The sequence below is a fragment of the Protopterus annectens genome, chromosome 3.part1 (assembly GCF_019279795.1).
Source record: "Protopterus annectens isolate FY-2018-M chromosome 3.part1, PAN1.0, whole genome shotgun sequence".
NCBI lineage: Eukaryota > Metazoa > Chordata > Ceratodontiformes > Protopteridae > Protopterus > Protopterus annectens.
Genome location: NC_056732.1, coordinates 1176192572 through 1176208023, shown reverse-complemented (window position 1 = coordinate 1176208023; position 15452 = coordinate 1176192572).

The window sequence follows — 15452 nt, the reverse complement described above, 5'->3', positions numbered from 1 at the left end:
TAAAAGTCGATCCAGCTGTTCAGGATTTGGGGATTATGTGGACAGTGACTTAACTTTTGACCAACATGTGTGCACTGTTGATTGTGTAGTTATAAACAAAGGGATTGTGCTTGGATCCAGAGATGTCATTGTCCCCTTTTACTCAGCTCTAATTAAGCCAGTCACTGAGTACATTCACCCTACTGGTGTGTATCTATCCAGACACATGCAGCAAAGAGAATGCCCACAGAACTCTTTAAAAAGACAGAAGACCTAAATAATATATCATACATGCACTGACTCAATGCTCTGTCACTATACTCAGACTGTTAAGAGTTGACCTGTGTTTGGCATTGAAGGCAACCCCTGACTCAGTACTAATGGTCTTACTGCTCATCAACAAGTCAAATGGCATTAACAATACTCAGTTAAGAGATCTAACCCTCTTCTGTAACATTGCGACATCAAGAGAACAGTTTGGCTGGACAAGAATATTTCACACAATATGCCACTGTTCTGGATCAGGCTCCCCATCCATGTAAAACAAAGTTCATCCCTGTCCATATTCAAGCTCAACTTGGATCTCTGGATGAGTAATAGAAAATTTACCATAGGACTACCCCTGTATTACTAATGCATAGAGGCAGTTCTTAAATGCTTCATCTCTCACATAGGTCCCCTCAAATTATGGATGATATGATTCCAGTTATTTTCACTTAGGGTAATATATAATTATTGACCGTGGGATGGCTAAGGCCAATCTAATTTCAAGCACCAAAGGGAAAACTGGCTAGGCTTAAAATGTCTCACAGGGGCAGTTAGCCTTATGCTTACCTCTGACTCTATGAGGCATGAGATCTGTTCTCTACCATATCATTTGCATAAAGTAGAGCAGTTAAGTTAGGAAGGATGGATGGGAATGGGTTAAAGTATAATGATGATGTGATGGGGATAGTATCAACCCATGTGGGACTCCTTTGTTTTGGGAGTGGCAGTGGCAGAGATAGTGTATCCAAGTTGTATGAAAAAAAAGATCTGTTGGAAAGGAAGTTGGAAAACCATTGAGTAGTTATCGGTTAATTCCAGTTGTTTGTAGGGACTCTTTTAGCAGGGTGAATAGACTGCCTTGGTCGGGTCATTGCAAATGTTCCATGTGTGGCTTCTTTTTTACTATTTGAAGAATATCATCAGTTTATGTAGATTGTGATCATTGTGCTTCATTCAGACCAGAATCTGTGCCTGTGCAAGGATAAGGATTTGTTTTTGGAGTTAGTTGTCATAAACAAGTTTTCTAGTATTTTACTCAAAGCTGGCAGGATTGAAATGGGTCTAAATGAGTTGTCTGTGGAGGAAATGAGGATTTTAGGAATATGTCTGTCTTGGCTATTTTTCATTAATGAGGCAAAATGCTTTTGATGAGCTATGTGTTCTAGGGATATTAAAATGGGAAGAGACTGTAATCTTTACAAAGGTAGGTAAACTTGGGATGGGTGTTATTACATCCTGGTGGAGCATATGAAGGGATGTCATTAAAGATTTTGGAAATGTATTTCTTGGTAATGGCTTTGAAATAAAACATGGTTGTTGCTGTGGTTTCATTTTTAAGTTATATATTATTATTTAAGTGAGGGTTAATGTTTGGAAAAGTAGAGAATTCTGTCAAAAAATCATTTTGAATAAGAGGTGAAGAGAATGTGAGGATGCTATCATTGTGGACTAGATTATTTGGTGACAATCTGTCAGTGATGTTGTCAACAAGAGTCAAGAATTTATTTTGGGTATTTAAAGTTATGTGTTGAGTGGACGTAAGGTGGTTAGCTTTGTGATGTGTAGTATCTTTCCTGGTTAGATTTATTAAGTAAGCTATTTATCTATTCATTTGAGTAGTGAACTGTTAAGGTTAGAGTTCGGTAAAGGGATATATTTAGTGTTCTATCTGATTGGCATTGTGGGTGTTATGTGTTATTTTTGTCTTTATTTGTGGTACTGTTAGAGAAAAGGGTTTTAGTAACAAATTGTACAGTATTAAGGTTAGAGGCAGGGATAAAGGTAGGGTTAGGGTTAGCACATGAATACAATGGTTTCCGTGAAAATGGGTAGACTTTGTAGTTTACATGGTTGTCACATATTTCTTGCAATTATATACTTCTAATAAATGACTACTGGATGAATGTCTGCTATCACTTCCATTTAAAATAGTAAATAACATACACATGTATTGCCTCTACACTATTAATGTATTATGTGTGCACAGCTCTGTGTATTCTTAATTCTGTGCATAATTTTTTGTTTGTGTTTTGCATCATGGTGCCTGTGTCATGGCTGAAAAGGGTATAGCAACCATTTAACACACCCTGTTATCAAACTAAAGTTCATAATTAAGCAAAAATTAATATTCACTGTTATATAAAGGTCTATGCTTACCTATACAGTTGCATGTAGAGAATGCTGTGCTTAATAATGGATTTGTCATTTGTGGGCTTCCCCACTGTGCAAAGTAACAGGTGTGGTCTTGGTAGAATTAATAGTTACACTCAGAGTAGCTGTACCCATAAAGCCCAAAGCACATACATATACGTAGTATATGTTTTTTATATTCACAGGTACAATTGTGCCACCTGTGGGGGGGGGGGGGGCTGAAGATGGTTTCTACTGGATCTGTGACTTATGACACCATTCAGAGCCCAATACCCTCCTGATGAGGATGCAAACACTCAGCTAGGCTGGGAATAATGTGCTTATATGTGAACTTATTAGATAGGACTCACATGCAAGGAGCAGTAGCACAAATCAATAGATAAAGGATCATATCTGGCAAGCTCTTCTTTATAATATTAGTCCTGTGGGTGGGCACAACAGGACTCCAGCCCAAGTCAGACAGAAGATAACTGATATAATTTACTGTACCAAAGCCAGGACTTGTGGAAAATCTCAGCAAAAAAAAACAAAAAGAAGAAGAACGGGAGGTGGCACACCTTCTTCTAGGCATTTAGATGGGTGGTTCAGGAGGTTGAGATGCTCCTAATCTCCTTGGTGGGGATGACGGACCATGGCTCATTCTTGATGGAGGCCTATCTTATCTCAGATATTGTCATGGATGACACAGCAGGTTAGGAATGTCTAGCTCAGGTTGTCATTTACTGTTTTATTAAGTGTAGGTCAAGCAAGTTGTCAATCTGCATATATCTAATCATAAGCACCTCTTGTCTAGAAAGGGAACCTGTTGCTCATGAAAGTATAGGTGAGAAAACACATCTTGTACCTATCCATATTTTGTCTACCATTCTCAAGATATTCATTCAGTTTGCTATTGTATTGTATTGCATCTATTATACTGCTTCAGGTACAGAGGTGATGGGCAACAGATGGATGATGAAGCTGATGTCAGCACAGTAGGAATATTTGACAAATATGCTGGCAAATATGAATTGCACTCAAAGTACACTACAGCACTGCCTGTGTCACATTTTTATGCAAGGTCATGTAGCCACTGAGGTGTGATGGAAGTCAGAGCTAAAGAGGAACCTGCTGCTGTATAGGCTAAGAACAAATCACCCTCAGAAGGTAAGAGACCTTCCTTAGATAAGATCCCTAGACATTAGCCCCCTTGTGTCTGCTTAAGCAGTGGCTTCCAACACACACAGGTCTCCAAATGTGGGAATACCCATTATAGGCCATGAAAATGGGTTACCAATTTTATTATACCTCCGATATTGCCCCAGACATGTCAACGGCAATTGAAATCAATTAGCAGATGTGCAGGTTTTGTTGTCCATTTACAACCTCCCATTTAATCTGCTGTGGAGGTGAGACAAGTGATGCTGCTCAACACTAGTGTGCAATCTATCAGCTTTTTCAGACTTTTCAGACCTGTGGAATAGATAAAAGTAAATAAATGATCAACAGGAATCTATGGTTGCACACACCTCTTCCATTAAAACCTCCATAAGAAGGATTGCCACTGTCATGTCGTACACCATCTCTGGCAATGCAGTCCATGGACAAGATAGGATCTAAGTACATAATGGGCATGGGCGGGGTGTACATGGACAAGGTACTGTGCTGAATGCATGAACACAACAGTTCAACAGGATTTCACAAACTGTTATACACTCTCTGTTGATGGTGACAACTATTGGATCTAGCCTTAGGACTCTTAAAGCAGCAAAAGTTCATATGGTCGCATATTAGAACATCATCCCTGCCACTGGAGGTCTCAATGTTGCCCGCAACTCAACAAAGTGACAACACATCAATGCATAGTATTGGCAACCCAAGCATGTCACTGGAGAAGGTTGTCCATGCCACCCTCAATCACCAAGATTACAAGGCTGCTGTCCTTAACTCCAGTGGCATGTCTACCTGATCCAGGTATTAATGCAGTGTAATGTTTCTGCATCCTCGCATTTTACTGATGCAAATAATGATGACAGTGAACCAAGACCCCCCCCTTGTTCTATTATAATTATGTGTTGCTTGTGGTACATTGTTATTAAGATCATTCACTGAACAACATAGCCTGAAAATACTACTGCAGTTATGTTTATTCTAATATTGCATCATGATTGTTATGACTCATAGTGGTTGAACAGACAATGCTCCTTTGTCAGTGCACACATGTATTGCACCTGATGACTGCCTCTTGAAATAAATACTTCTGAATCTTTTACACTTTTTTTGGTGAACCCAAATCTAGACTTTTATTTTGTTAGGCAGTTTCAATAACTTTCCTTCTAACTAGCTTAAAAAGGACACAATGAAGCACTGTTTCTAGAACCCTAGACAAGGCCTATAAAATACAGTCTAAACAAAGCCAACTTTATGATCTAAAAGAAAATATATGTAATGAGATGGCTAGCCCATGTCAGCAAATTTCCATAAAGGAATGTCCAAAGGTTCTTGTCAGGTGCTCTGTCAGTTGCCATGCAGATGAGATTGTAATGTTTCTCTGTCTTCTCTTCCCTACTTTTCATATCTCAGCATAGAAACATAATGTTCATTTCGAACACATTGTACTCAGCCCAGTCCTAGAAACTATCCTTGGTCATATCAGCTTGAGCTGCAGTCTTTCATAGTCCTTAGTATTTATAGCTATTTCCATTACAGATTCAAGGATGTCTACTATTTAGCCTGGCTCATAACTCGCAGCATATAAAAATGCATATAAAGTTTCATTTTAGAGATATAGATGCACATTATACAGTAATATAAAATTATAATTGGTTCCCCAATAATTAGCATCTCTCCTTTTTCTGTATTATCATATTGTGTAACATGACACATACCACAACAAGCTTGCTAGTGGTCTTAGGGATGCACACCTTTACCCTTCCAGATATATGAAGGCAAGAAAAATGTCCCTTCAGGAGACTGAATGCATAGTCAATGACGAGTCCGTCTTCATAGCTGGTGTTGTATGCTATGTCTGCAGTGATGTCTGTATGGCACATAGGGCTCACGAACCAGGGACTGTGAGAAACCAGCATCACCTGCAAGACCAGATGATATTTCTAGACATGCAGTGGTTACATGCACTGCTTATGTTTAAGTAAATTTTACTTCTATAAGAGCAGCATACATTTAAAAAACCCATACCAACCCAATGTCTCTGAGGAAATTCACATTGCGGAAACCATTCATACCGGTGAGATATGTGCTGCATGTGGGGATCATGTGAACTGCTGTGGTGCTGCACAGTCTAGTCTTTGATTATATCCTATGCATTGCATACTATCTGGAAACACAAGGAACGTTTGCACTTCTTTTTTACACATCTGTGTGACTATGGACCAGATAAACTCCTTATTGTTACACTAGGACAAGCAATGGCATCCAGTACCTCAATAAAGTGAGCAATTTTATACAATCCACCTATGGTTGTGGAGGTGATTTCATCTGCAGTCCTGCAAAACAATATATGTTCAGCAACATGTGGAAGCAAGACATTAATGAACATATCGAATACATGTCAAGTAGATGGCACTACACTGCATGCTTCTACAGAAGGTGGATGCTCCATAATTTTTAAACCTTGATAGAAGCATAGGAACAATACTAGGCAGGTGATCACAGCAACCATAAGATGCATAGCCACATCCACCTTTAAGAAGCCACAACTTTTTGCAACCTTTTACAATTACTTAATAGTACTCAACTCTAAATCAAGCAGGGGTAGACACGATAACCTTGGTGTAAATTTTTGTCTATCTATCTAATTGTCAAGACTATCTTTAAAGGCAGACTAACTAGTTGTTTGCTTTTTGTGTAGTGGTAACCTGTTTCATAGGCTAGGAATACTTTGAGTTTTCATTGGAAGAATCCATTGAGTCTTGTTTTTCTGTGGGTGTAGAGTTTGGTCTCTGGAAAGGTAGCTAGTAGAGACAATGGTTTTGCAAAGAAATAAGAGGTCAAAAAGGATTGGGTATCTCATGGCTGAAAAAGTAAGGTAAATGTCACCTCAGAGCAACCAGTAGGCTGCAGAGAATAAGAAGAAATGTGCTAATCTATTGGCATAGTAGAAGAATTTAAAGCCTTTCATTTTCTTGGTTAAAGTCAGTGGAGCCTTTCCAGTTGAGGGATAAGCTTGGATTTGTACATAACAAAGAGGGCATTATATTCGATACTTAGTCTAATAAGAGAGAAATACAGTGGTAAGATGACTTCTTCAGATCTTGAAAATCCTTCCTTGGAAATTATTTGGACCAGATAGAAGAGTTTCCTAACAATGGTGGGAACATGATGATCAAATGGTGGGAGCATGATGATCAAATAAGAGAAAGTTTCCACTAAGCCCACGAGTCTCTTATGACCATATCTGTCTGAAGAGGAGTACCACTTGTAATTTATAATGTAGGAGCAGCAAGTTTTTATTTCTGACTGATACTGTGCTGAAGCTTTTGCCTTAAGCATCAGGCTCTTTTGGTTACACCATTGATGTGCATATTCCAGACTTATTTGGAGCAGTTTAATATCATAGATGAGTGCATGGCACTGCCCCATTTACAGTCATTATCAAACTTGGTCACTCACACTTCTGGGATATTTATTTTGCTGTCTGTAAAACAAATGGCAGGAGATGGCCTGACAATGATCCCAGTGGCACCCAAGTAGTAAGGATTTTACATTCAGAGAGGGAACCAACAGCTTTCCCAGCTTTGGATCTGTTGGATAGTCAAAACATAATCCAGAAGACAATATAATGATTTACATTAATCTTATTACATTTTTCAATAATAGCAGCATGGGGGCTGTAAGAATGCCTTTGGCTGGGTGAAAATAAGAGGAGTGCACAGGCACCACTTTCCAGAGTCTCTGTAACCTTTTCAAAGTAGTTTGCTACATTCAGGATACAGGACCTACCCTTCACAAAACCAGACTGAATGGGATCTAGATCAGTTGTTTAGTATATCTGCAGAAATAAGTTCTGAAATAAGATATTCTATGACTTTGCATAGAAGTCTGGTGAGGCTGATTAGATTATAATTACATGGACCTGTAGAGAAGACATTCTTGTGTAGGACAGTCACATTACCTATTGTCTGGGCATCAGACATAAACCATCTGGATAGGTAGAGGTAGAATACTTATTTATTTATTTATTTATTTATGTATTTGTATTTTTTATGGGATGGTCCACTGGACCATAGTGAGCCCATTTTCAGTGGATACCCAAGGAGAAAAGCTCCACAATAAAATATCCACAATACATACAATACAATAGATCAATATGATCAGTACATAGAGTCACAGTTGAGTACCATAGGATTTGAATGACAATTGAATGAGCAAGGTAAAATTCTGAGTACAATATTAGATTACAATATCAAGGATAATGTGGTTTACACAATTAGAATATCACAGGTTAGGATATAACAAATTAGGATAATTAAGTTACTCCTGTGAGTAGCTTAGGTTCTAGAAATATAGTATGAATAAATTAACACTTATGATGTCTTAGGTTTAAATATAGGTGTGCAAATATAGCAGATAGTACCAGCACTGTAGTTAACTAAGTGATTTGAGATAGAAAGAGTGCCAGAGTAGTAATTAATAAAGGTGTAGTGTAGTATTAGAAGAGGGAGTCAGGTTTTGGGAAGTGCAGTTTGGCACATGTGCACTACCACAGACAGGAAAGGTGTTTTCTCAGGGATGTCTTAAAGAGAGCTGCATTGCTGGTAGTCCTGATTGATGGTGGGAAGGTGTTCCATAGTTTTGTAATAGTAAAGGAGTAGAAGTAGACATCTGAATGGCTGAAAGGTTTGTTTTTTCTACATTCTGGAGCAGTTGGTTTTCAGATCAGAGAGGTCTATTTGGATGGTACTGAGTAAGTAAAGAAGTAAGGGCGGGGCAGTTTGATGGTTTGGATATGAATTTATGTGCAATTGTTAATTGTAAGTATGTAAGATAATGTGGGAGTCCTAGCCAGTTTAGTAGGTGCAATGAGAATCAATGGTGAGATGAATATTTTGCATCGGTTACAAATTTAGCAATTTTATTGCAGCACAAATCAAGTTTGGATTTCAGAGACTACTGGATATTGGTAAGAGGAGGGGCTCCATATAGAAGAGATGGTAGCAGAATGGAAGAGGCTAGGGGTAGTTTTGCGGAATGGTTGAGGAAGTATTTGTGTCTATATAGGATGTCCAATTTTTTATCTTTTTTTTTTTTTTGATATTGCTGTGAATACACAGGTCAAATGTTAGGTTTTCATCTACGATGTCACCTAGTACTTTTGTATTTGGTACAAGCTCAATGATAGTGTTATTTTGAGAATAAATAGTGAATTTATCCTTGTTTAGGGAAGTGTTTTAGGGGTAAATAGCACATGCTTAGTTTTGTTGGGGTTTAGGGCTAGATGATTTTTGGTCATCCATATTTAGGTAGAAGTGAGGGCACTTTAGTTGAGTTGCTGTAGTTCAGATGTGGATCTGGCAGAGCAGATGATGGTTGAGTCATCTGTGCATTGGATGACAGCACCTTGACTAAGTGTGGTGTGGAAGTTGTTGATAAAAATAATGAAGAGAAGGGGTGCTAGTATGGATCCTTGGGGAACACCTGTGGTTGTGTTGAGGAATGGAGAGAAAGAATGTTGTCACTCAGTTGATTGTTGCCTTTTTGGATCTGTTGGACAGTCAGTTCATAATCCAGAAGACAATATAATGATTTGCATTAATAGTTTAAAAAGAGGCTTTTTCAATGAATACTTTTCACTGATTAGAGTGTAGTTTGGCATGTTGTCTGGTCCCATAGAAGTATTATTCTTAGCACTTTACAAAACTTCTAAAACTTGTACCAATGTGACATCAATGGAAACTACATTTTTGTGTACACCAGTAGCAATAATGCAGGTAGATGGGGTAAAGTTTGCATTGAATTTGCTGATAATATTTTTGCCTATATCCTTGGAATCATTAAGTGTGATACTACTATGGATGAACTCAGTACATTGTTGGACATTATTCCTCAAGTTGCCTGCCTAACTGAAGAAAGGTTTGTAGTTTTCTTTGGTATCTGTATCAACCTGAAACTCATGCTTCACATTTTCTAATAATGATTTTAAGATCCTTAGTGGCATGTCTCATTGAAATCTGAAATTGGGTGATGGAGATTTCTTACAGCCTTTCATTATTTTCCTTCTTTCGTTATAGAGGTTATTAGTATGGGAATTCTGTCAGAGAGGTTTATTTCTAAATTCACCATTTTATTTAGGGTGAATGGGTATTGACTTATCAGTGTAACTGTTTATGTATTAGTGAAAGCCTGAGGTCATTGCAGGTGCCCTCTCAGTTGAATGCTTTTCTGGGAGATTTTTGCGAATTGTGTGTTGGTCTTCAACAAGCTAATGTAAGTTTGCCATGGAAGAAGGCTAGTCTCGTCTGGTAGTTGTGTGACACTACTAGGGCTAACTCAGAAAGTTACTAATTTGTGGTTAGATTTAAAGGATGAGCAGATCTGAGTGGTTTAAGGTGGGGCTAGACTAGTAAGGATGAGGTGAAATATATTAAGAACTCAACTGGGTAGCTTTACAGTTTGCCCCAGTGCATTGTTATTAACAAAGTCTAGGAAATGTTAGGCATCTCAATTTTAAAAGTGTAACTGTGACTATCAATGCTTGGGTAACTCAAGTCCACAGTAAGAAAGTATTTTGTTTGATAATTAACCTCTGAATGGTGTTAAGATAATTCCCATGATCTTTCTCAATCATCGATGGGGATCCATAGCTAGCAATGAAGAAATAGTTTGATTTTTAAGGGTGATTTGGATCTCTAGTAGTTCCAGGTTAGGGTTGGGGTAATTTGACATGAGGTGATGACGTTTCTGACAAATGTAGATACTCCTTGATGGTTGCCCACAGGCCTGAAGACCTGACAGACTTAAATCCTGGTACAGACAGAGTGCTGCCATTGCACTGAAACCAAATCTCAGCAACTCCACAAATTTGAATTGGTTCAAATTGTAGGATGGCCTCAGATTCTATATTGACTCCTAGCACTGAGTACTCCCACTATGATGCTGCCAAACTCTGAGTTTGAGGACTATGAATATCCAGTGGGGGAATCTGTAAAGAAAGGCACTATGGTGCCAGTAGCAGCTTTTTCCAATATGCAGAAGCCCTAGTATAAGAGGTGTAAGCCATATCCGCTGACTCAGGAAGTATTATCTGCCAAGTCATCCCAGGCATATACATACTCAATGCTCTTAGAATGACACAAACTAATTAGCCTGTTATTAAAGCCAATTATCTTATTTTGCTATCTAGACATCATCCTGAGTGAAGACAAGATACTATTGAATTCCAGTGGCCTTTCTGACTCTAACACAGACCTAATAAGTTCCATCATGTCTCTCTGCATGTCCCTCTGGATGTAGCACCTTGATTCCATATGGGTCACCATGAGGTCATACTCATATTTGTCTAACTAAAGGGATATTTGGGCTCTTGTGACATTGTAGATCCTGACACTGGAGAAACAACTGACAGTAACCTTATTGTTTTGCAGTCTGTTGAGTGTGGCATCAATGTAACTATAGTATCACATATGACTAAACATTTCTCTGTGTTGAAGTAGAGTTCATAGGTCTTATACCCTTTTATGTACTTTATTTGTGAATTTAAGGTGAGCTATATCGATTTGCGGTATTTCTGAGTGGAGGAGGAGTAAGTATTGTCTTATGTGCTCAAAACTGGGATCATTTTGAGTGTTTTCTAGCAGGCCTTGTCAATTTTTTTCTTTAGAATTTCAAAATAAGTCATGGACTTAACTGTGTATTGTGATTGATGTGGTACTGTGAAGGTCCAATACCTAATACAGGCTGAACAGTTAGCAAGCATAATACATGCTTTTGAACACCTAATGTGACCAGAATAGCAGCAGATGGTATGGGAGCAGACTGTCAAGCCATGAAGCAACAGGGTTGTGCACTTTGGCTGGTCATTCTACTCAGGGGCTGGAGGGATACTGCTGAAGGAGATGTTGAAGATTTATGGATGAAAACTAAAAGTGTACTCTGAAGTTAGGTTACATGGTAACTAATCTAGCAGTATTTAGTGAAAAGAAAAGTTATGTTTGCCAAAAATGATGAGTAGTGGTGACTCATTTATTGGCTACTACCTGGTAGCTACCAGTGCTGGTATCACCACACATATACACATCTAAGGTAAAGTTGCATAATGTAAACATGAATGACATTTATTTCTGCATTATGTTTTTGCAAAGCTTCTTATGTGAAAATCCCCAGATATCATAGCACTGCAGTAAATCTGCCTGTCAAATAAACAGCAGTTAAATTTCACATTACTGGAGTATCAACCTGCAGCATTTTCAGCCCCCACAATCCCTGCATATTATATATAAATCAACTTAGCAATCGCACTACAGTGAGGGAAAGGGTACATTCCTCAATCCTCACTGTACTACAATCTCCATTCAAAGCTTTGTGTTTTCTGAAACTCAATCATATTATTGCAACAATGTGAATTTTGAGTTTCTGAAAACTCAAGCTTCTGAAGGGGACCCATATATATATATATATATATATATATATATATATATATATATATATATATATATATATAGATTCACTTCACTGAAAACTCAAAACACTGAAAACTCAAAACTTCATAATATAGAAGACCAAAACACTGAAAACTCAAAACACTGAAACTCAAAACACTGAAAACACATATCATACATTACTGAATTTAAACAACATAAATCATAGCACTTTCCATCAAGTGAAATAAGGGGGGCAAGCTCCCCTGCTCCCCCATGTGGGGACCTGTGCCCCCCACACCCCCTGCTACTTAAATATATCAACTCCAAGATTGCACTTAGTGTAGTAAAGTACAATCTTGGCGTTGATATATATAAGTGGCAGGGGGTGTGGGGGGTGCAGGGGGGCTTGCCACCCTGCTTACGCTTGGTGGAAAGTGCTATGATTTATGTTGTTTAAGCTCTTTTCAGTGTTTTGGTTTCAGTGTTTTAAGTTTCAGTGTTTTGAGCTTTCAGTGTTATGAAATGAATCTATATATATATATAGATTCGGCGGCGCAGTGGTGCAACGGTTAACGTTGTCGCCTCACAGCAAGAGGTTCTCTGGTTCGATTCTCGGCTGGGGTGCCTTCTGTGTGGAGTTTGCATGTTCTCCCTGTGCTCGCGAGGGTTTCCTCCGGGTACTCTGGTTTCCTCCCACATTCCAAAGACATGCATCTGGAGCATTTCTCCCCGGGCCTCCGCTGAAAACAGGATCTGTGGAACCTAGTTGGACATTCCCGGTCAACAAATGTTAAATAAAAATAAATAAAATAAAATAAAATATATATATATATATATATATATATATATATATATATATATATATTGTTGTGTCGTTCTGCTTATCCCAGTTAGGGGTCGCCACAGCAGAACTCCGGTCCGCTAATGTTTGGTAGTGGATTTTTACGGGCCGAGTTACAAGCCCTGATGCACAACCTTCAACGAAGGCACACCCATTCATGCATGCCTCCACACAGAAGACGCTCTAGGTGTGAATCGAACGGGACAACGTACTGCAGCACCACTACCGGGGGGCCATATATATATATATATATACTTCTGTGTGTTTATAGATATATAGGATCAAATGCCTACTATTAATGCTCTGTTAAATTTTAAGTGTAACATGTTCAGTCACAACAAACTTAGCAATTTATTAAAAATATATACTGTTTAGATGCTGTTCAAATGTGACCTTTTCAGTAGTCATATGTTACCACTATAAGTCTGTTACTACCACATATATGTTGTGTTATTTCAATGTGATTGCAACATGTTTTGCTTTGCATCATTATCTCTATGGTTACAGCATTTTTTATTCTGAAAACATTAAACATTTTTTGCATTTGCATTTGCCTGTTGACCCATGGCAAAAATGCATATCAGGACAAACCTACCAGAAAGCAAACCAAGTAAATAGATAAATAAATGTGGGTTTACAAACTCCATTAGCTAAGAATAAATTAGATTCTAAATTTTTGTATGTTTGAATAATGAAATATTGAGTAGTCTGTTTTTGTTCTTGAAATTGGACAAAAAGCAGTAAGAAAGTTGTTTTAATGTCTTCTGCCTTGTCATTGCCTCATGCATTGTATGATTAGTGAGTATAATGACCAGGCAATGCAAATATTATTTGCTTTATGATAAATAATTTTGATGGGGGAAATTGTCAGAAGGTGGCTGTGGTGGTACAGCTGTTAGAATTTTCATCTCACAACAAGAGGTTCTCTGGTTTGATTCTCAACTGAGATGCCTTCTGTGTGAAGTCTGCATGTCTTCCCTACAGTTAAGTGGTTTTCCTCCAGGTGCTCCAGTTTCTTCCCACATTCCAAAGACATGCAATAGGTGGATTGGACACTCTAAACTGGCTGTAAGTGAGAGCATGTGAGTAGTATGAATGAACTACCATAGCAGGGCTAGCCACCTGGTGGTGTAAACCTTGGCCTTGAGATGATTGTTACTGTGGATGTGACACACTGACACCATGTACAAAATATGAAAAAGGGTTGAAGATGGATGGAGACTGTCAGACGGTCTAATAGATAAGATATCTGACTTTAGAACAAACAAGTATTTGTTCCAGTCTAACTATGGTCAACAGAAAAGTCCGCGTTTTTTGTCTATCAGAGGTTGAGGGTTATGAACTAACAATAGGCTGCTTCCTGTTGTCTGAGGTTTGATTCCCTCACATTCTTTGTGCTTAACGTTTGATTTTTAGTAAGTCATTGAAGCAAGTAGGGCACTATGACAGCTAGGAAACTGCTTTAGGATCCTCATTGGTCTCCTAGTCTGCATACCTAATAATTGCTGATGAATATATTTTGAGAAAGTTCCCTTCCTCTAGAATTCATTTTGCTTTTGTATGTCTTAGAATGATATATGGTGCTAAAGAAAATGGGGTGCAGTAATCTCCCATGAAGGTGTTATGGAATGAGTCATAACAGTGTACTGTGAAACTACACTTGTTGCAAAATTAGTGCATGATGCATCAGAGGATTACCCCAATGTGTCATATAAGGAATAGCTTCTGAAGCCTAACTGCCATACATATACTTACTCAAGCACTAAGTAGCAAGAGTCATGCTAAATTTGGTAGCACATGTTTGTCACAGGTTTTAATGGAGTCTGACCTGGTATGTTGACAGTATTAATTCCAGGGAAAAGTATTGTTAGCATATATACAGATGTTGACATGTACGTCTGCAATATTATTTTCACTTACTGTTTATAATTACAGCATTATAACTGCATTAAATATTCAACATGACTTTGTAGAAGAAAAGTTGTCACATTTTTTCTGTAGATAAATTAATCTGCAGTGGTCAACATGTTCCGCTAATCTATCTCACCAACACCTCCAGCTACAGAATTCTACAAAAAGTCAGTGTAGGCCATGATTGAGGTGTTTCTCAAAGCATTCCACATGAAGACCTGAACATTATGTTCCATCATGCATTGCAGTAAGCATATTTTTGGTAAAGATTAAGATCAGCCTGGGTACGTTTGTGTGCCTGCATATTAAAGACACACTCTTAACTTTGATAGACTGAGATCTTTTATCTTTTGCCTCTATAACATTATGTACCCAGCAATGCTTCACTGAGTACTGCCTAGATTCACTGAGCAAATATATAATTAGAGTAGAAGGTGATTGACACACTGTATTACCTATATCTATGGCTACTCCCTATGTGCTGAGAGGCATATTTCTTTCCAGGCTATGTATTCATAAAAGTCCACCATCTCTGCTGAATGTCAGCTTACTGAATAATAATATTTGTGAGTGGGAGACATTTTATTGTATTATGCATTGCTTGAATATTAGTATGTTTGGATGAAAGGTTAGTAACATATGGTTTACTGACAAGCATATTCTCTTATTTATGAAATGTCCTCCTACACATGTGTTTCCTGAGAGTTCACAAAGTCAGGGAACAT